This window comes from Agelaius phoeniceus, chromosome 7, assembly GCF_051311805.1.
Source record: "Agelaius phoeniceus isolate bAgePho1 chromosome 7, bAgePho1.hap1, whole genome shotgun sequence".
Taxonomy (NCBI): domain Eukaryota; kingdom Metazoa; phylum Chordata; class Aves; order Passeriformes; family Icteridae; genus Agelaius; species Agelaius phoeniceus.
In genome coordinates, this window is record NC_135271.1 from 36,738,623 (window position 1) to 36,757,976 (window position 19,354).

Sequence of the window (19,354 nt, forward strand, 5' to 3'; positions counted from 1 at the left end):
AGGAGCTCGCCACTTGAAACTGTAATATGTGGAGGAAGGCTTAGATAATCACAGGTGACTAGAAAGTGCAAGTATGTGAGAATAATGAGAAATACAGCCTACAATGTATGGGATGCAATCTGACCTATTCTTCCCCAACTTCTGTCAGAGATACTTCTAAGTGCTATAATACAATGTGCCTCACTGTTCAAGAAGGGTAGAGTTTGATTTGGACAGATGAGGATACACTAAGATTATCAGATTAATAGTTTCTGTGAGTGGAGAAAGGGTTATACTATAATGGTTTTTGCTCTGCCTCCCTGTGGTTTGCTGGCAGATCAAGCCCTGGCACATCTGGAAGCTATGTAACCATGGGGTTTGGAGAACTTGTTTTGTTGGACACAAAACTGCTGAGTTGATTTTGCTTTTTCCAGTTGGATTAGATAACAGGTAGTGGAAACATGGATATCTGCAAGAGATTAAATTTATCCTCAAAAAGTTTATGTAATTAATCTAGAAAAGTGAATATTGTAAGAGGACATAAATCTTCTCTTCATATACCTTCAGGTTAAGCTCTTTACTTCCTAAGGCAAAGGACAATGCCTGTTCAAAACAAGTATCACCAGTAACAATGAAAAAATTACCTGGTGTGGAAGGTTTCAAACTATCAGGAGAACTAGAGTTTAGAATGAAGTCATTCTGAGACGTGGGGAAGACTTAAATTATCCCCAACCATGAAATGATAAAAGAATTCCATAAAGGATTTAACTCCATTCAGTCAGTTTGTTCTCTGTTTTTCCATACTCTCTTGTAGGCAAGGAAGGAATATACGAGGTCAGTGGTGAAATAGTCCCAGCATCGGCAACATTGTGTGCCAGTGGTGAATGAAACTTAGGAGCTTCTGAAATACCCCAGCTGTGACATGGCTGTGAAGATGCAGAGTAGGATGCCTGGCAGCTGTGACAGAAGCAGGCACTGGGGGTGAGTTTGGAGCTAGGGACAGAAGAGCTGGGCTGGTGCTGGGGACTGGGAAGGGAGGAGCGGGAAAGCCACAGGAGTGGAGGCTTTGTGGCTGTACCAAATACCACAGGGGGTGCCAGCTCAGGAATGGTGAGGTGAGATGTGAACTGCAAGGAGGATGGGGCAGGCTGAGAGAAAAGGGATGAGGCAGGAATAGTTTGGAGTGTCTGTTGTGTACTATTTGCACTGCATTGAAAAAACAAGGCCACTGCTGGTTTTGATCACTGAGGTTTTTCCTTCCTATGCTATGTTGTCACATAATGTTTCTAACTTTAAAACATGCTATCATATAATTTCATAGAATTATTACAGATTTATATCTTTGGTAATGCCAAACATTACCAGTGCATGCCCAGAGGAAGACTCAGAAGGGCTGTAACAAACCACTGATTCTCACTGCTCAGAACAATGGTAGTTTGCACTGGCAGGCTCCCACGGATGCAGATGAATCCAAGGGTTTTTCACCTCCTGAAGTGTCACAGAAGTGTCAATAGAGGATTTACAGGGGTAAGTGAAAAGCAGATGGTAGGATGATCTAAACTGCTACCAAGTGATACTCCCAGCACTGTACAGCTACTGAGCACAGATGTAAATCCATGTGCCAATACCATCTCTGGGGAGGAAAACTGGGCCCTGACACATTGGACCCTTCTGATTTTTGAGAGGTGAGCACCTCTGTCATGGACTATATTTACTGAAGCAAGATACACTACAATTCCCTGGAATGTGCTCTGGAAAATATTTGGGAAGCGGTCCAAAGTTGCCAGGTATTTCTTATTCCTGTGTAGGTTTGGTTTTCATCTAAACCTTACACATGCAGTAGTAAATACTAACGCTGGATAGAAAGGTATGAGGAGTAATTATTCTGGTACCTGATATTTAAAAAAAAAAAAATATATATATATATGTACAATAAAAAGAAAAATATTTTATCTGCTGTGATTAATGCACCTGTTCACTTCCCTTTTTCCTTTCCAAAGCGTACTTACAACAGAAAACAAGTATATGTATTTATATATATATGTATGCTAAGAGCTTGCAAATATTTATTCATGTTCTTGCTGAAAAAAACAAAAGACCAAAACATGTGAAATGTCATGTGAGTATTTAAAAAATAATTTCAGCTGAGTTTCCCCTGTGTTTCCAAAAGGATTTTCAGGAAACCACTGAAAATACTACACTGTGGTTTTGGTACCACTAGGTGGTGCTGCCTTTATATTATTCCTTAGTGAAAGTCTGGGATTATGTGTCTGGAAAAAAAAAAACTATATATATATATATATAGCTAAGAGCAATGTACTTATGGCTTCTTAAAGATAGAGGAGTTTGGTTACACTTGTTTCATAAAGTCTCTTTGCCCCTGTACATGCAAACAGTCTCAATTTCTGTTCATCTTTTGCATATCCTTGCTCAAAATGGGAATTTGCATGTGGAAAAAAGTAGAGCATGTCCAAAGTTTCATATGGGAAACGTTTTGTTAGAGAAAATCCAGCCTTTGCAGTCCTGTATGGCTCCTGCAGAGATTTGTCTTTAACAGTTTGTTAATCATTGAGCTTTGACACTCTACCTGTTATCATGCAAAATTCAAAATAAAGCCAGTTCCTACTCTGAAGAGATCATAGTCTAGGTGAGATAAGAGTAAAGGAGACAGGAAGTAATTGAGGGGGATATTTGTGTGTTTCAGACTCTACTGCAGTAAACATTGCAGCAAACAGGAGATCATCTGACAGCATTTAGAGGGTGTTGTAGCAATCTTGGCAATGTTTAAAACTCAGTGTTTGCTCTCAAATGTTTATCTAGTTGAGAAACAATTTCATTGAAGTGTAAACTCACTGAAGTGTAAACTCACTGCAGCAGCCCACTTGACTCAGACAAAAGGAAGGCTGGAGTCAGGGATTTTGGAAAGAAGTGTCTAAGGGATGAACGACTGCAAGAGAATGTTTGCCACCACAGCTAAGAATGGGATAAGAAATATTTGGACAAGCCTTTCTCACTTTCAGCAGCTCAAAGAGCTCATGAAGCTCTTTGTCTCCTTTTTGCAGACAGGGGTGAACACTTGAATTTGCGTGAAGATTCCCAAATAATGCAGAGACAGTCTCATCCCAGATGCAAAAAGAAGAATTAAGTCTAGTGGATTAGAGAATCAGAAAGGTATGCAGAGAGTCAGTTACACATATCTGGAGGGACTTGACTAAACATCTTCATCTAAGAAGATACCACTGAAAAGGCAATCAGTATTTCTAATTTTCCTAATGACTATCACATTTATAGATGCTTCCCTTATGGTCACAAATTCATAAATAATAAATGCATAGTAATCATGATAACTTTACCAAACACCTGTTATTTTCAGATGAAGTTGTATGAAATAACATGCATTTCTTTCCACAAAGAATGAAGGCACCACATTCATCCAAGAAGTAATCATTCACTGGTTGCTTGTCAGGCTTAGTTTTGCAATATAAATAGATATCAGCTCCAGGAAGTGTGGGCAGCCATTTGTCTCACCTCTGTCCTACATTCTATTTTTAAAATGGTTACAAAACATCCCAACTTTGCAGATTTCTGAGACATAAATCTCGGCTGGCAAAGCTTTCTAACTCCTCTTGTGATGCAGAGATCAATCATCACCTCTGCAGGGAATGGCTACACTTCTCCATCCACTGGTCATGTCAGATTAGATTGAGGCAGGAAAGATCTGCCATGCTGCTCCAGCAGAGCAGATGTCTATTGTTTCTATGTTTTCAAGGCTGTAAATTTTAGGCCCACACTGAACAGTTTCATTGTGTTGAATTTCTCTTTCTGCATCTTCTGGGACTGGGTCATCTCAGCTGACAAAGCTTCATTAGCAAATGCATAGGTAGAGATTAATGTTTTAATCTGTCTCGATTCTGGGTCACATTGGAATGCAAGAGTACTGATTGTAATTACTGCAGTTGTGTTGATGTATAATTTGGTATTATGTACTTGCATTATTATTTTTGATGTTGGCATTCCACCACACAATACTAGAGGCAAAACCAAATGAAATTTATGCTGTTATTTGGCTAGAAAATAATTACAATTAGCACATTGTCTTTTTTTCTACTGGAACACAAAATAGTGGGCTACTAATGATTTTCTGCCATGAGAAGTGATTAAATATCAATTGTGATATTCATGTAAAATTAAAATGAATTAAATTACAGAAAAACATACAGTGGATGGGGAATAACCTTACATTCCCAGATGCTGGGTTAGGTCAGGGTCCTCAGGCTTTTTCACTGAATTGGCTACTTCTCAGAGGAGAAAATCTTGCTAAGCCTTTGCTTTACTTCAATGACTATGATGTAACTGCACACTGATATGAAAATAGAGAGGACAAAACAACTCATTATTTTTAGATGTCTTTAGGCAACAAATGGAAGCATTCTCTTCATTGGTTATCAAAATGCACTTGACATCTAAAGTTTGGAAGTAGAATGTTGAACAATTTGACTGGAAAGAGAGATATTTAGTGCCAGCACCAGGGAGCAATGAAAATCTATTATTTATTTCTCCAGGATCTGTACAGAAGGACTAAAACAAGGAAGGCTTGTCATGCTTTAATGTTTGTTCAACTATTTTTTAAGGGGCTGGTCACTCATAAAAGGGTAAGACCTGCTAGCTAGAAGATACTTTCTTTAGTTGGTTCTGGTAAATCACGCTGGAAAGGAGATACCATCAAAGCAATTGAGGGAGGAAAAAAAGAAAATTAGGAAATGTAGGCAATTTAGAGACTGTGACAAGATGGACCGGGATTCTATCAGAGAAGAGCAAAAAACCAAACCATGCCAAAACTAAGCTCACAGACGTTGCAAAAGCATGGGAAAAAGCAGAGGAGGAAGAAAAAACGTGGATGGGAAGCTATGAGGGACATGGGATGGACACTTAAAAAAAACTGAAAAAAAAAGGAAAAAAATTTTTCCCAAAGTCCAAGCCATCAAAAGGCATGGCATGTCATCAAGTGCCGGGACAAGCACCAAAGATTCCTCTCTTGGTGCTCATTGAAATCGCAAGATTCCGTTTCCCTTCCCGAAAGGGAAACGGAATCTTGCGAATCCAAAAAGAAAGGCTAGAAAACACTCTGGAAAGGAGATAGGATCAAATGAAATGCAATTGAAAAAAAGCCCAAAAAACCCAGAAAATGGGGAGTTTTAGTGTCTTCAAGAAATGGTCTGTGAGGAAAGGAGCTGCATTGCAAAGGACCAAACCATGCCAAAACTAAGCTCACAGACGTTGCAAAAGCAGGGGAAAAAGTAGAGGAGCAAGACAAATCTTGGAGGGGAAGATATGAGGGACATGGGATGGACACTTAAAAAAAACTGAAAAAAAAAAAAAAAATTTTCCCATATGCTATCAAGTGCAGGAAGATGCAGCAAAGCTTGCAAAAATGGATCCCCGCTGAAGGCCAAAAGAGAAAAGAAGGACTTAGAAACACGCTGGAAAGGAGATAGCATCAAAGGAATTGCAATTGGAGGAGAAAAAAAAAAAATTTGGGAAATTTGGGCAATTTGGGCAATTTAGAGACTAGAAGAAAATGGACCGGGATTCTCTCAGAGCAGTGCAAAACACCAAACCATGCCAAAACTAAGCTCACAGACGTTGCAAAAGCATGGGAAAAAGCAGAGGAGGAAGAAAAAACGTGGATGGGAAGCTATGAGGGACATGGGATGGACACTTAAAAAAAACTGAAAAAAAAAGGAAAAAAATTTTTCCCAAAGTCCAAGCCATCAAAAGGCATGGCATGTCATCAAGTGCCGGGACAAGCACCACAGACTCCTCTCTTGGTGCCCATTGAAATCGCAAGATTCCGTTTCCCTTCCCGAAAGGAAATTTCATTTCCTTTCGGGAAGGGAAACGGAATCTTGCGAATCCAAAAAGAAAGGCTAGAAAACACTCTGGAAAGGAGATAGGATCAAATGAAATGCAATTGAAAAAAACCCCAAAAAAAACAGAAAATGGGGAGTTTTAGTGTCTTCAAGAAATGGTCTGTGAGGAAAGGAGCTGCATTGCAAAGGACCAAACCATGCCAAAACTAAGCTCACAGACATTGCAAAAGCAGGGGAAAAAGTAGAGGAGCAAGACAAATCTTGGAGGGGAAGCTATGAGGGACATGGGATGGACACTTAAAAAAAATTAAAAAAAAAAAAAAAAATTTTTCCCATATGCTATCAAGTGCAGGAAGATGAAGCAAAGCTTGCAAAAATGGATCCCTGCTGAAGGCCAAAAGAGAAAAGAAGGACTTAGAAACACGCTGGAAAGGAGATAGCATCAAAGGAATTGCAATTGGAGGAGAAAAAAAAAAACTTGGGAAATTTGGGCAATTTAGAGACTATAAGAAAATGGACTGGGATTCTCTCAGAGCAGTGCAAAACACCAAACCATGCCAAAACTAAGCTCACAGACGTTGCAAAAGCATGGGAAAAAGCAGAGGAGGAAGAAAAAACGTGGATGGGAAGCTATGAGGGACATGGGATGGACACTTAAAAAAAATTAAAAAAAAAAAAAAAAATTTTTTCCCATATGCTATCAAGTGCAGGAGGATGCAGCAAAGCTTGCAAAAATGGATCCCCGCTGAAGGCCAAAAGAGAAAAGAAGGACTTAGAAACACGCTGGAAAGGAGATAGCATCAAAGGAATTGCAATTGGAGGAGAAAAAAAAAAAATTTGGGAAATTTGGGCAATTTAGAGACTATAAGAAAATGGACCGGGATTCTCTCAGAGCAGTGCAAAACACCAAACCATGCCAAAACTAAGCTCACAGACGTTGCAAAAGCATGGGAAAAAGCAGAGGAGGAAGAAAAAACGTGGATGGGAATCTATGAGGGACATGGGATGGACACTTAAAAAAAATTAAAAAAAAAAAAAAAATTTTTTTCCCATATGCTATCAAGTGCAGGAGGATGCAGCAAAGCTTGCAAAAATGGATCCCCGCTGAAGGCCAAAAGAGAAAAGAAGGACTTAGAAACACGCTGGAAAGGAGATAGCATCAAAGGAATTGCAATTGGAGGAGAAAAAAAAAAAATTTGGGAAATTTGGGCAATTTAGAGACTAGAAGAAAATGGACCGGGATTCTCTCAGAGCAGTGCAAAACACCAAACCATGCCAAAACTAAGCTCACAGACGTTGCAAAAGCATGGGAAAAAGCAGAGGAGGAAGAAAAAACGTGGATGGGAAGCTATGAGGGACATGGGATGGACACTTAAAAAAAACTGAAAAAAAAAGGAAAAAAATTTTTCCCAAAGTCCAAGCCATCAAAAGGCATGGCATGTCATCAAGTGCCGGGACAAGCACCAAAGATTCCTCTCTTGGTGCCCATTGAAATCGCAAGATTCCGTTTCCCTTCCCGAAAGGAAATTTCATTTCCTTTCGGGAAGGGAAACGGAATCTTGCGAATCCAAAAAGAAAGGCTAGAAAACACTCTGGAAAGGAGATAGGATCAAATGAAATGCAATTGAAAAAAAGCCCAAAAAACCAAGAAAATGGGGAGTTTTAGTGTCTTCAAGAAATGGTCTGTGAGGAAAGGAGCTGCATTGCAAAAAACCAAACCATGCCAAAACTAAGCTCACAGACGTTGCAAAAGCAGGGGAAAAAGTAGAGGAGCAAGACAAATCTTGGAGGGGAAGCTATGAGGGACATGGGATGGACACTTAAAAAAAAATTAAAAAAATTTTTTTTCCCATATGCTATCAAGTGCAGGAAGATGCAGCAAAGCTTGCAAAAATGGATCCCCGCTGAAGGCCAAAAGAGAAAAGAAGGACTTAGAAACACGCTGGAAAGGAGATAGCATCAAAGGAATTGCAATTGGAGGAGAAAAAAAAAAAATTTGGGAAATTTGGGCAATTTAGAGACTAGAAGAAAATGGACCGGGATTCTCTCAGAGCAGTGCAAAACACCAAACCATGCCAAAACTAAGCTCACAGACGTTGCAAAAGCATGGGAAAAAGCAGAGGAGGAAGAAAAAACGTGGATGGGAAGCTATGAGGGACATGGGATGGACACTTAAAAAAAATTAAAAAAAAAAAAAAATTTTTCCCATATGCTATCAAGTGCAGGAGGATGCAGCAAAGCTTGCAAAAATGGATCCCCGCTGAAGGCCAAAAGAGAAAAGAAGGACTTAGAAACACACTGGAAAGGAGATAGCATCAAAGGAATTGCAATTGGAGGAGAAAAAAAAAAAATTTGGGAAATTTGGGCAATTTAGAGACTAGAAGAGAATGGACCGGGATTCTCTCAGAGCAGTGCAAAACACCAAACCATGCCAAAACTAAGCTCACAGACGTTGCAAAAGCATGGGAAAAAGCAGAGGAGGAAGAAAAAACGTGGATGGGAAGCTATGAGGGACATGGGATGGACACTTAAAAAAAACTGAAAAAAAAAGGAAAAAATTTTTCCCAAAGTCCAAGCCATCAAAAGGCATGGCATGTCATCAAGTGCCGGGACAAGCACCAAAGATTCCTCTCTTGGTGCCCATTGAAATCGCAAGATTCCGTTTCCCTTCCCGAAAGGAAATTTCATTTCCTTTCGGGAAGGGAAACGGAATCTTGCGAATCCAAAAAGAAAGGCTAGAAAACACTCTGGAAAGGAGATAGGATCAAATGAAATGCAATTGAAAAAAAGCCCAAAAAACCCAGAAAATGGGGAGTTTTAGTGTCTTCAAGAAATGGTCTGTGAGGAAAGGAGCTGCATTGCAAAGGACCAAACCATGCCAAAACTAAGCTCACAGACGTTGCAAAAGCAGGGGAAAAAGGAGAGGAGCAAGACAAATCTTGGAGGGGAAGCTATGAGGGACATGGGATGGACACTTAAAAAAAATTAAAAAAAAAAAAAATTTTTTTCCCATATGCTATCAAGTGCAGGAAGATGCAGCAAAGCTTGCAAAAATGGATCCCCGCTGAAGGCCAAAAGAGAAAAGAAGGACTTAGAAACACGCTGGAAAGGAGATAGCATCAAAGGAATTGCAATTGGAGGAGAAAAAAAAAAAATTTGGGAAATTTGGGCAATTTAGAGACTATAAGAAAATGGACCGGGATTCTCTCAGAGCAGTGCAAAACACCAAACCATGCCAAAACTAAGCTCACAGACGTTGCAAAAGCAGGGGAAAAAGTAGAGGAGCAAGACAAATCTTGGAGGGGAAGATATGAGGGACATGGGATGGACACTTAAAAAAAAATTAAAAAAAATTTTTTTCCCATATGCTATCAAGTGCAGGAAGATGCAGCAAAGCTTGCAAAAATGGATCCCCGCTGAAGGCCAAAAGAGAAAAGAAGGACTTAGAAACACGCTGGAAAGGAGATAGCATCAAAGGAATTGCAATTGGAGGAGAAAAAAAAAAAATTTGGGAAATTTGGGCAATTTAGAGACTAGAAGAAAATGGACCGGGATTCTCTCAGAGCAGTGCAAAACACCAAACCATGCCAAAACTAAGCTCACAGACGTTGCAAAAGCATGGGAAAAAGCAGAGGAGGAAGAAAAAACGTGGATGGGAAGCTATGAGGGACATGGGATGGACACTTAAAAAAAACTGAAAAAAAAAGGAAAAAATTTTTCCCAAAGTCCAAGCCATCAAAAGGCATGGCATGTCATCAAGTGCCGGGACAAGCACCAAAGATTCCTCTCTTGGTGCCCATTGAAATCGCAAGATTCCGTTTCCCTTCCCGAAAGGAAATTTCATTTCCTTTCGGGAAGGGAAACGGAATCTTGCGAATCCAAAAAGAAAGGCTAGAAAACACTCTGGAAAGGAGATAGGATCAAATGAAATGCAATTGAAAAAAAGCCCAAAAAACCCAGAAAATGGGGAGTTTTAGTGTCTTCAAGAAATGGTCTGTGAGGAAAGGAGCTGCATTGCAAAGGACCAAACCATGCCAAAACTAAGCTCACAGACGTTGCAAAAGCAGGGGAAAAAGTAGAGGAGCAAGACAAATCTTGGAGGGGAAGATATGAGGGACATGGGATGGACACTTAAAAAAAACTGAAAAAAAAAAAAATTTTTTCCCATATGCTATCAAGTGCAGGAAGATGCAGCAAAGCTTGCAAAAATGGATCCCCGCTGAAGGCCAAAAGAGAAAAGAAGGACTTAGAAACACGCTGGAAAGGAGATAGCATCAAAGGAATTGCAATTGGAGGAGAAAAAAAAAAAATTTGGGAAATTTGGGCAATTTAGAGACTAGAAGAAAATGGACCGGGATTCTCTCAGAGCAGTGCAAAACACCAAACCATGCCAAAACTAAGCTCACAGATGTTGCAAAAGCATGGGAAAAAGCAGAGGAGGAAGAAAAAACGTGGATGGGAAGCTATGAGGGACATGGGATGGACACTTAAAAAAAATTAAAAAAAAAAAAAAATTTTTTTCCCATATGCTATCAAGTGCAGGAGGATGCAGCAAAGCTTGCAAAAATGGATCCCCGCTGAAGGCCAAAAGAGAAAAGAAGGACTTAGAAACACGCTGGAAAGGAGATAGCATCAAAGGAATTGCAATTGGAGGAGAAAAAAAAAAAATTTGGGAAATTTGGGCAATTTAGAGACTAGAAGAAAATGGACCGGGATTCTCTCAGAGCAGTGCAAAACACCAAACCATGCCAAAACTAAGCTCACAGACGTTGCAAAAGCATGGGAAAAAGCAGAGGAGGAAGAAAAAACGTGGATGGGAAGCTATGAGGGACATGGGATGGACACTTAAAAAAAACTGAAAAAAAAAGGAAAAAAATTTTTCCCAAAGTCCAAGCCATCAAAAGGCATGGCATGTCATCAAGTGCCGGGACAAGCACCAAAGATTCCTCTCTTGGTGCCCATTGAAATCGCAAGATTCCGTTTCCCTTCCCGAAAGGAAATGAAATTTCCTTTCGGGAAGGGAAACGGAATCTTGCGAATCCAAAAAGAAAGGCTAGAAAACACTCTGGAAAGGAGATAGGATCAAATGAAATGCAATTGAAAAAAAGCCCAAAAAACCCAGAAAATGGGGAGTTTTAGTGTCTTCAAGAAATGGTCTGTGAGGAAAGGAGCTGCATTGCAAAGGACCAAACCATGCCAAAACTAAGCTCACAGACGTTGCAAAAGCAGGGGAAAAAGTAGAGGAGCAAGACAAATCTTGGAGGGGAAGCTATGAGGGACATGGGATGGACACTTAAAAAAAAATTAAAAAAATTTTTTTTCCCGTATGCTATCAAGTGCAGGAAGATGCAGCAAAGCTTGCAAAAATGGATCCCCGCTGAAGGCCAAAAGAGAAAAGAAGGACTTAGAAACACGCTGGAAAGGAGATAGCATCAAAGGAATTGCAATTGGAGGAGAAAAAAAAAAAATTTGGGAAATTTGGGCAATTTAGAGACTAGAAGAAAATGGACCGGGATTCTCTCAGAGCAGTGCAAAACACCAAACCATGCCAAAACTAAGCTCACAGACGTTGCAAAAGCATGGGAAAAAGCAGAGGAGGAAGAAAAAACGTGGATGGGAAGCTATGAGGGACATGGGATGGACACTTAAAAAAAACTGAAAAAAAAAGGAAAAAAATTTTTCCCAAAGTCCAAGCCATCAAAAGGCATGGCATGTCATCAAGTGCCGGGACAAGCACCAAAGATTCCTCTCTTGGTGCCCATTGAAATCGCAAGATTCCGTTTCCCTTCCCGAAAGGAAATTTCATTTCCTTTCGGGAAGGGAAACGGAATCTTGCGAATCCAAAAAGAAAGGCTAGAAAACACTCTGGAAAGGAGATAGGATCAAATGAAATGCAATTGAAAAAAAGCCCAAAAAACCCAGAAAATGGGGAGTTTTAGTGTCTTCAAGAAATGGTCTGTGAGGAAAGGAGCTGCATTGCAAAGGACCAAACCATGCCAAAACTAAGCTCACAGACGTTGCAAAAGCAGGGCAAAAAGTAGAGGAGCAAGACAAATCTTGGAGGGGAAGATATGAGGGACATGGGATGGACACTTAAAAAAAACTGAAAAAAAAAAAAAATTTTTCCCATATGCTATCAAGTGCAGGAAGATGCAGCAAAGCTTGCAAAAATGGATCCCCGCTGAAGGCCAAAAGAGAAAAGAAGGACTTAGAAACACGCTGGAAAGGAGATAGCATCAAAGGAATTGCAATTGGAGGAGAAAAAAAAAAAAATTTGGGAAATTTGGGCAATTTAGAGACTATAAGAAAATGGACCGGGATTCTCTCAGAGCAGTGCAAAACACCAAACCATGCCAAAACTAAGCTCACAGACGTTGCAAAAGCATGGGAAAAAGCAGAGGAGGAAGAAAAAACATGGATGGGAAGCTATGAGGGACATGGGATGGACACTTAAAAAAAATTAAAAAAAAAAAAAAATTTTTTTCCCATATGCTATCAAGGGCAGGAGGATGCAGCAAAGCTTGCAAAAATGGATCCCCGCTGAAGGCCAAAAGAGAAAAGAAGGACTTAGAAACACGCTGGAAAGGAGATAGCATCAAAGGAATTGCAATTGGAGGAGAAAAAAAAAAAATTTGGGAAATTTGGGCAATTTAGAGACTAGAAGAAAATGGACCGGGATTCTCTCAGAGCAGTGCAAAACACCAAACCATGCCAAAACTAAGCTCACAGACGTTGCAAAAGCATGGGAAAAAGCAGAGGAGGAAGAAAAAACGTGGATGGGAAGCTATGAGGGACATGGGATGGACACTTAAAAAAAACTGAAAAAAAAAGGAAAAAAATTTTTCCCAAAGTCCAAGCCATCAAAAGGCATGGCATGTCATCAAGTGCCGGGACAAGCACCAAAGATTCCTCTCTTGGTGCCCATTGAAATCGCAAGATTCCGTTTCCCTTCCCGAAAGGAAATGAAATTTCCTTTCGGGAAGGGAAACGGAATCTTGCGAATCCAAAAAGAAAGGCTAGAAAACACTCTGGAAAGGAGATAGGATCAAATGAAATGCAATTGAAAAAAAGCCCAAAAAACCCAGAAAATGGGGAGTTTTAGTGTCTTCAAGAAATGGTCTGTGAGGAAAGGAGCTGCATTGCAAAGGACCAAACCATGCCAAAACTAAGCTCACAGACGTTGCAAAAGCAGGGGAAAAAGTAGAGGAGCAAGACAAATCTTGGAGGGGAAGCTATGAGGGACATGGGATGGACACTTAAAAAAAAATTAAAAAAATTTTTTTTCCCGTATGCTATCAAGTGCAGGAAGATGCAGCAAAGCTTGCAAAAATGGATCCCCGCTGAAGGCCAAAAGAGAAAAGAAGGACTTAGAAACACGCTGGAAAGGAGATAGCATCAAAGGAATTGCAATTGGAGGAGAAAAAAAAAAAATTTGGGAAATTTGGGCAATTTAGAGACTAGAAGAAAATGGACCGGGATTCTCTCAGAGCAGTGCAAAACACCAAACCATGCCAAAACTAAGCTCACAGACGTTGCAAAAGCATGGGAAAAAGCAGAGGAGGAAGAAAAAACGTGGATGGGAAGCTATGAGGGACATGGGATGGACACTTAAAAAAAACTGAAAAAAAAAGGAAAAAAATTTTTCCCAAAGTCCAAGCCATCAAAAGGCATGGCATGTCATCAAGTGCCGGGACAAGCACCAAAGATTCCTCTCTTGGTGCCCATTGAAATCGCAAGATTCCGTTTCCCTTCCCGAAAGGAAATTTCATTTCCTTTCGGGAAGGGAAACGGAATCTTGCGAATCCAAAAAGAAAGGCTAGAAAACACTCTGGAAAGGAGATAGGATCAAATGAAATGCAATTGAAAAAAAGCCCAAAAAACCCAGAAAATGGGGAGTTTTAGTGTCTTCAAGAAATGGTCTGTGAGGAAAGGAGCTGCATTGCAAAGGACCAAACCATGCCAAAACTAAGCTCACAGACGTTGCAAAAGCAGGGCAAAAAGTAGAGGAGCAAGACAAATCTTGGAGGGGAAGATATGAGGGACATGGGATGGACACTTAAAAAAAACTGAAAAAAAAAAAAAATTTTTCCCATATGCTATCAAGTGCAGGAAGATGCAGCAAAGCTTGCAAAAATGGATCCCCGCTGAAGGCCAAAAGAGAAAAGAAGGACTTAGAAACACGCTGGAAAGGAGATAGCATCAAAGGAATTGCAATTGGAGGAGAAAAAAAAAAAAATTTGGGAAATTTGGGCAATTTAGAGACTATAAGAAAATGGACCGGGATTCTCTCAGAGCAGTGCAAAACACCAAACCATGCCAAAACTAAGCTCACAGACGTTGCAAAAGCATGGGAAAAAGCAGAGGAGGAAGAAAAAACATGGATGGGAAGCTATGAGGGACATGGGATGGACACTTAAAAAAAATTAAAAAAAAAAAAAAATTTTTTTCCCATATGCTATCAAGGGCAGGAGGATGCAGCAAAGCTTGCAAAAATGGATCCCCGCTGAAGGCCAAAAGAGAAAAGAAGGACTTAGAAACACGCTGGAAAGGAGATAGCATCAAAGGAATTGCAATTGGAGGAGAAAAAAAAAAAATTTGGGAAATTTGGGCAATTTAGAGACTAGAAGAAAATGGACCGGGATTCTCTCAGAGCAGTGCAAAACACCAAACCATGCCAAAACTAAGCTCACAGACGTTGCAAAAGCATGGGAAAAAGCAGAGGAGGAAGAAAAAACGTGGATGGGAAGCTATGAGGGACATGGGATGGACACTTAAAAAAAATTAAAAAAAAAAAAAAAATTTTTTTCCCATATGCTATCAAGTACAGGAGGATGCAGCAAAGCTTGCAAAAATGGATCCCCGCTGAAGGCCAAAAGAGAAAAGAAGGACTTAGAAACACGCTGGAAAGGAGATAGCATCAAAGGAATTGCAATTGGAGGAGAAAAAAAAAAAATTTGGGAAATTTGGGCAATTTAGAGACTAGAAGAAAATGGACCGGGATTCTCTCAGAGCAGTGCAAAACACCAAACCATGCCAAAACTAAGCTCACAGACGTTGCAAAAGCATGGGAAAAAGCAGAGGAGGAAGAGAAAACGGGGATGGGAAGCTATGAGGGACATGGGATGGACACTTAAAAAAAACTGAAAAAAAAAGGAAAAAAATTTTTCCCAAAGTCCAAGCCATCAAAAGGCATGGCATGTCATCAAGTGCCGGGACAAGCACCAAAGATTCCTCTCTTGGTGCCCATTGAAATCGCAAGATTCCGTTTCCCTTCCCGAAAGGAAATGAAATTTCCTTTCGGGAAGGGAAACGGAATCTTGCGAATCCAAAAAGAAAGGCTAGAAAACACTCTGGAAAGGAGATAGGATCAAATGAAATGCAATTGAAAAAAAGCCCAAAAAACCCAGAAAATGGGGAGTTTTAGTGTCTTCAAGAAATGGTCTGTGAGGAAAGGAGCTGCATTGCAAAAAACCAAACCATGCCAAAACTAAGCTCACAGACGTTGCAAAAGCAGGGGAAAAAGTAGAGGAGCAAGACAAATCTTGGAGGGGAAGATATGAGGGACATGGGATGGACACTTAAAAAAAACTGAAAAAAAAAGGAAAAAAATTTTCCCAAAGTCCAAGCCATCAAAAGGCATGGTATGTCATCAAGTGCCGGGACAAGCACCAAAGATTCCTGTCTTGGCGCCCATTGAAATCGCAAGATTCCGTTTCCCTTCCCGAAAGGAAATTTCATTTCCTTTCGGGAAGGGAAACGGAATCTTGCGAATCCAAAAAGAAAGGCTAGAAAACACTCTGGAAAGGAGATAGGATCAAATGAAATGCAATTGAAAAAAAGCCCAAAAAACCCAGAAAATGGGGAGTTTTAGTGTCTTCAAGAAATGGTCTGTGAGGAAAGGAGCTGCATTGCAAAGGACCAAACCATGCCAAAACTAAGCTCACAGACGTTGCAAAAGCAGGGGAAAAAGTAGAGGAGCAAGACAAATCTTGGAGGGGAAGATATGAGGGACATGGGATGGACACTTAAAAAAAACTGAAAAAAAAAAAAAATTTTTCCCATATGCTATCAAGTGCAGGAAGATGCAGCAAAGCTTGCAAAAATGGATCCCCGCTGAAGGCCAAAAGAGAAAAGAAGGACTTAGAAACACGCTGGAAAGGAGATAGCATCAAAGGAATTGCAATTGGAGGAGAAAAAAAAAAAAATTTGGGAAATTTGGGCAATTTAGAGACTATAAGAAAATGGACCGGGATTCTCTCAGAGCAGTGCAAAACACCAAACCATGCCAAAACTAAGCTCACAGACGTTGCAAAAGCATGGGAAAAAGCAGAGGAGGAAGAAAAAACGTGGATGGGAAGCTATGAGGGACATGGGAGGGACACTTAAAAAAAATTAAAAAAAAAAAAAAATTTTTTTCCCATATGCTATCAAGGGCAGGAGGATGCAGCAAAGCTTGCAAAAATGGATCCCCGCTGAAGGCCAAAAGAGAAAAGAAGGACTTAGAAACACGCTGGAAAGGAGATAGCATCAAAGGAATTGCAATTGGAGGAGAAAAAAAAAAAATTTGGGAAATTTGGGCAATTTAGAGACTAGAAGAAAATGGACCGGGATTCTCTCAGAGCAGTGCAAAACACCAAACCATGCCAAAACTAAGCTCACAGACGTTGCAAAAGCATGGGAAAAAGCAGAGGAGGAAGAAAAAACGTGGATGGGAAGCTATGAGGGACATGGGATGGACACTTAAAAAAAATTAAAAAAAAAAAAAAAAATTTTTTTCCCATATGCTATCAAGTGCAGGAAGATGCAGCAAAGCTTGCAAAAATGGATCCCCGCTGAAGGCCAAAAGAGAAAAGAAGGACTTAGAAACACGCTGGAAAGGAGATAGCATCAAAGGAATTGCAATTGGAGGAGAAAAAAAAAAAATTTGGGAAATTTGGGCAATTTAGAGACTAGAAGAAAATGGACCGGGATTCTCTCAGAGCAGTGCAAAACACCAAACCATGCCAAAACTAAGCTCACAGACGTTGCAAAAGCATGGGAAAAAGCAGAGGAGGAAGAAAAAACGTGGATGGGAAGCTATGAGGGACATGGGATGGACACTTAAAAAAAACTGAAAAAAAAAGGAAAAAAATTTTTCCCAAAGTCCAAGCCATCAAAAGGCATGGTATGTCATCAAGTGCCGGGACAAGCACCAAAGATTCCTGTCTTGGCGCCCATTGAAATCGCAAGATTCCGTTTCCCTTCCCGAAAGGAAATTTCATTTCCTTTCGGGAAGGGAAACGGAATCTTGCGAATCCAAAAAGAAAGGCTAGAAAACACTCTGGAAAGGAGATAGGATCAAATGAAATGCAATTGAAAAAAAGCCCAAAAAACCCAGAAAATGGGGAGTTTTAGTGTCTTCAAGAAATGGTCTGTGAGGAAAGGAGCTGCATTGCAAAGGACCAAACCATGCCAAAACTAAGCTCACAGACGTTGCAAAAGCAGGGGAAAAAGCAGAGGAGGAAGAAAAAACGTGGATGGGAAGCTATGAGGGACATGGGATGGACACTTAAAAAAAATTAAAAAAAAAAAAAAATTTTTCCCATATGCTATCAAGTGCAGGAAGATGCAGCAAAGCTTGCAAAAATGGATCCCCGCTGAAGGCCAAAAGAGAAAAGAAGGACTTAGAAACACGCTGGAAAGGAGATAGCATCAAAGGAATTGCAATTGGAGGAGAAAAAAAAAAAATTTGGGAAATTTGGGCAATTTAGAGACTAGAAGAAAATGGACCGGGATTCTCTCAGAGCAGTGCAAAACACCAAACCATGCCAAAACTAAGCTCACAGACGTTGCAAAAGCATGGGAAAAAGCAGAGGAGGAAGAAAAAACGTGGATGGGAAGCTATGAGGGACATGGGATGGACACTTAAAAAAAACTGAAAAAAAAAGGAAAAAATTTTTCCCAAAGTCCAAGCCATCAAAAGGCATGGTATGTCATCAAGTGCCGGGACAAGCACCAAAGATTCCTGTCTTGGCGCCCATTGAAATCGCAAGATTCCGTTTCCCTTCCCGAAAGGAAATGAAATTTCCTTTCGGGAAGGGAAACGGAATCTTGCGAATCCAAAAAGAAAGGCTAGAAAACACTCTGGAAAGGAGATAGGATCAAATGAAATGCAATTGAAAAAAAGCCCAAAAAACCCAGAAAATGGGGAGTTTTAGTGTCTTCAAGAAATGGTCTGTGAGGAAAGGAGCTGCATTGCAAAGGACCAAACCATGCCAAAACTAAGCTCACAGACGTTGCAAAAGCAGGGGAAAAAGGAGAGGAGCAAGACAAATCTTGGAGGGGAAGATATGAGGGACATGGGATGGACACTTAAAAAAAACTGAAAAAAAAAAAAAATTTTTCCCATATGCTATCAAGTGCAGGAAGATGCAGCAAAGCTTGCAAAAATGGATCCCCGCTGAAGGCCAAAAGAGAAAAGAAGGACTTAGAAACACGCTGGAAAGGAGATAGCATCAAAGGAATTGCAATTGGAGGAGAAAAAAAAAAAAATTTGGGAAATTTGGGCAATTTAGAGACTATAAGAAAATGGACCGGGATTCTCTCAGAGCAGTGCAAAACACCAAACCATGCCAAAACTAAGCTCACAGACGTTGCAAAAGCATGGGAAAAAGCAGAGGAGGAAGAAAAAACGTGGATGGGAAGCTATGAGGGACATGGGATGGACACTTAAAAAAAATTAAAAAAAAAAAAAAATTTTTCCCATATGCTATCAAGTGCAGGAGGATGCAGCAAAGCTTGCAAAAATGGATCCCCGCTGAAGGCCAAAAGAGAAAAGAAGGACTTAGAAACACGCTGGAAAGGAGATAGCATCAAAGGAATTGCAATTGGAGGAGAAAAAAAAAAAATTTGGGAAATTTGGGCAATTTAGAGACTATAAGAAAATGGACCGGGATTCTCTCAGAGCAGTGCAAAACACCAAACCATGCCAAAACTAAGCTCACAGACGTTGCAAAAGCATGGGAAAAAGCAGAGGAGGAAGAAAAAACGTGGATGGGAAGCTATGAGGGACATGGGATGGACACTTAAAAAAAACTGAAAAAAAAAGGAAAAAATTTTTCCCAAAGTCCAAGCCATCAAAAGGCATGGCATGTCATCAAGTGCCGGGACAAGCACCAAAGATTCCTCTCTTGGTGCCCATTGAAATCGCAAGATTCCGTTTCCCTTCCCGAAAGGAAATTTCATTTCCTTTCGGGAAGGGAAACGGAATCTTGCGAATCCAAAAAGAAAGGCTAGAAAACACTCTGGAAAGGAGATAGGATCAAATGAAATGCAATTGAAAAAAAGCCCAAAAAACCCAGAAAATGGGGAGTTTTAGTGTCTTCAAGAAATGGTCTGTGAGGAAAGGAGCTGCATTGCAAAGGACCAAACCATGCCAAAACTAAGCTCACAGACGTTGCAAAAGCAGGGGAAAAAGCAGAGGAGGAAGAAAAAACGTGGATGGGAAGCTATGAGGGACATGGGAT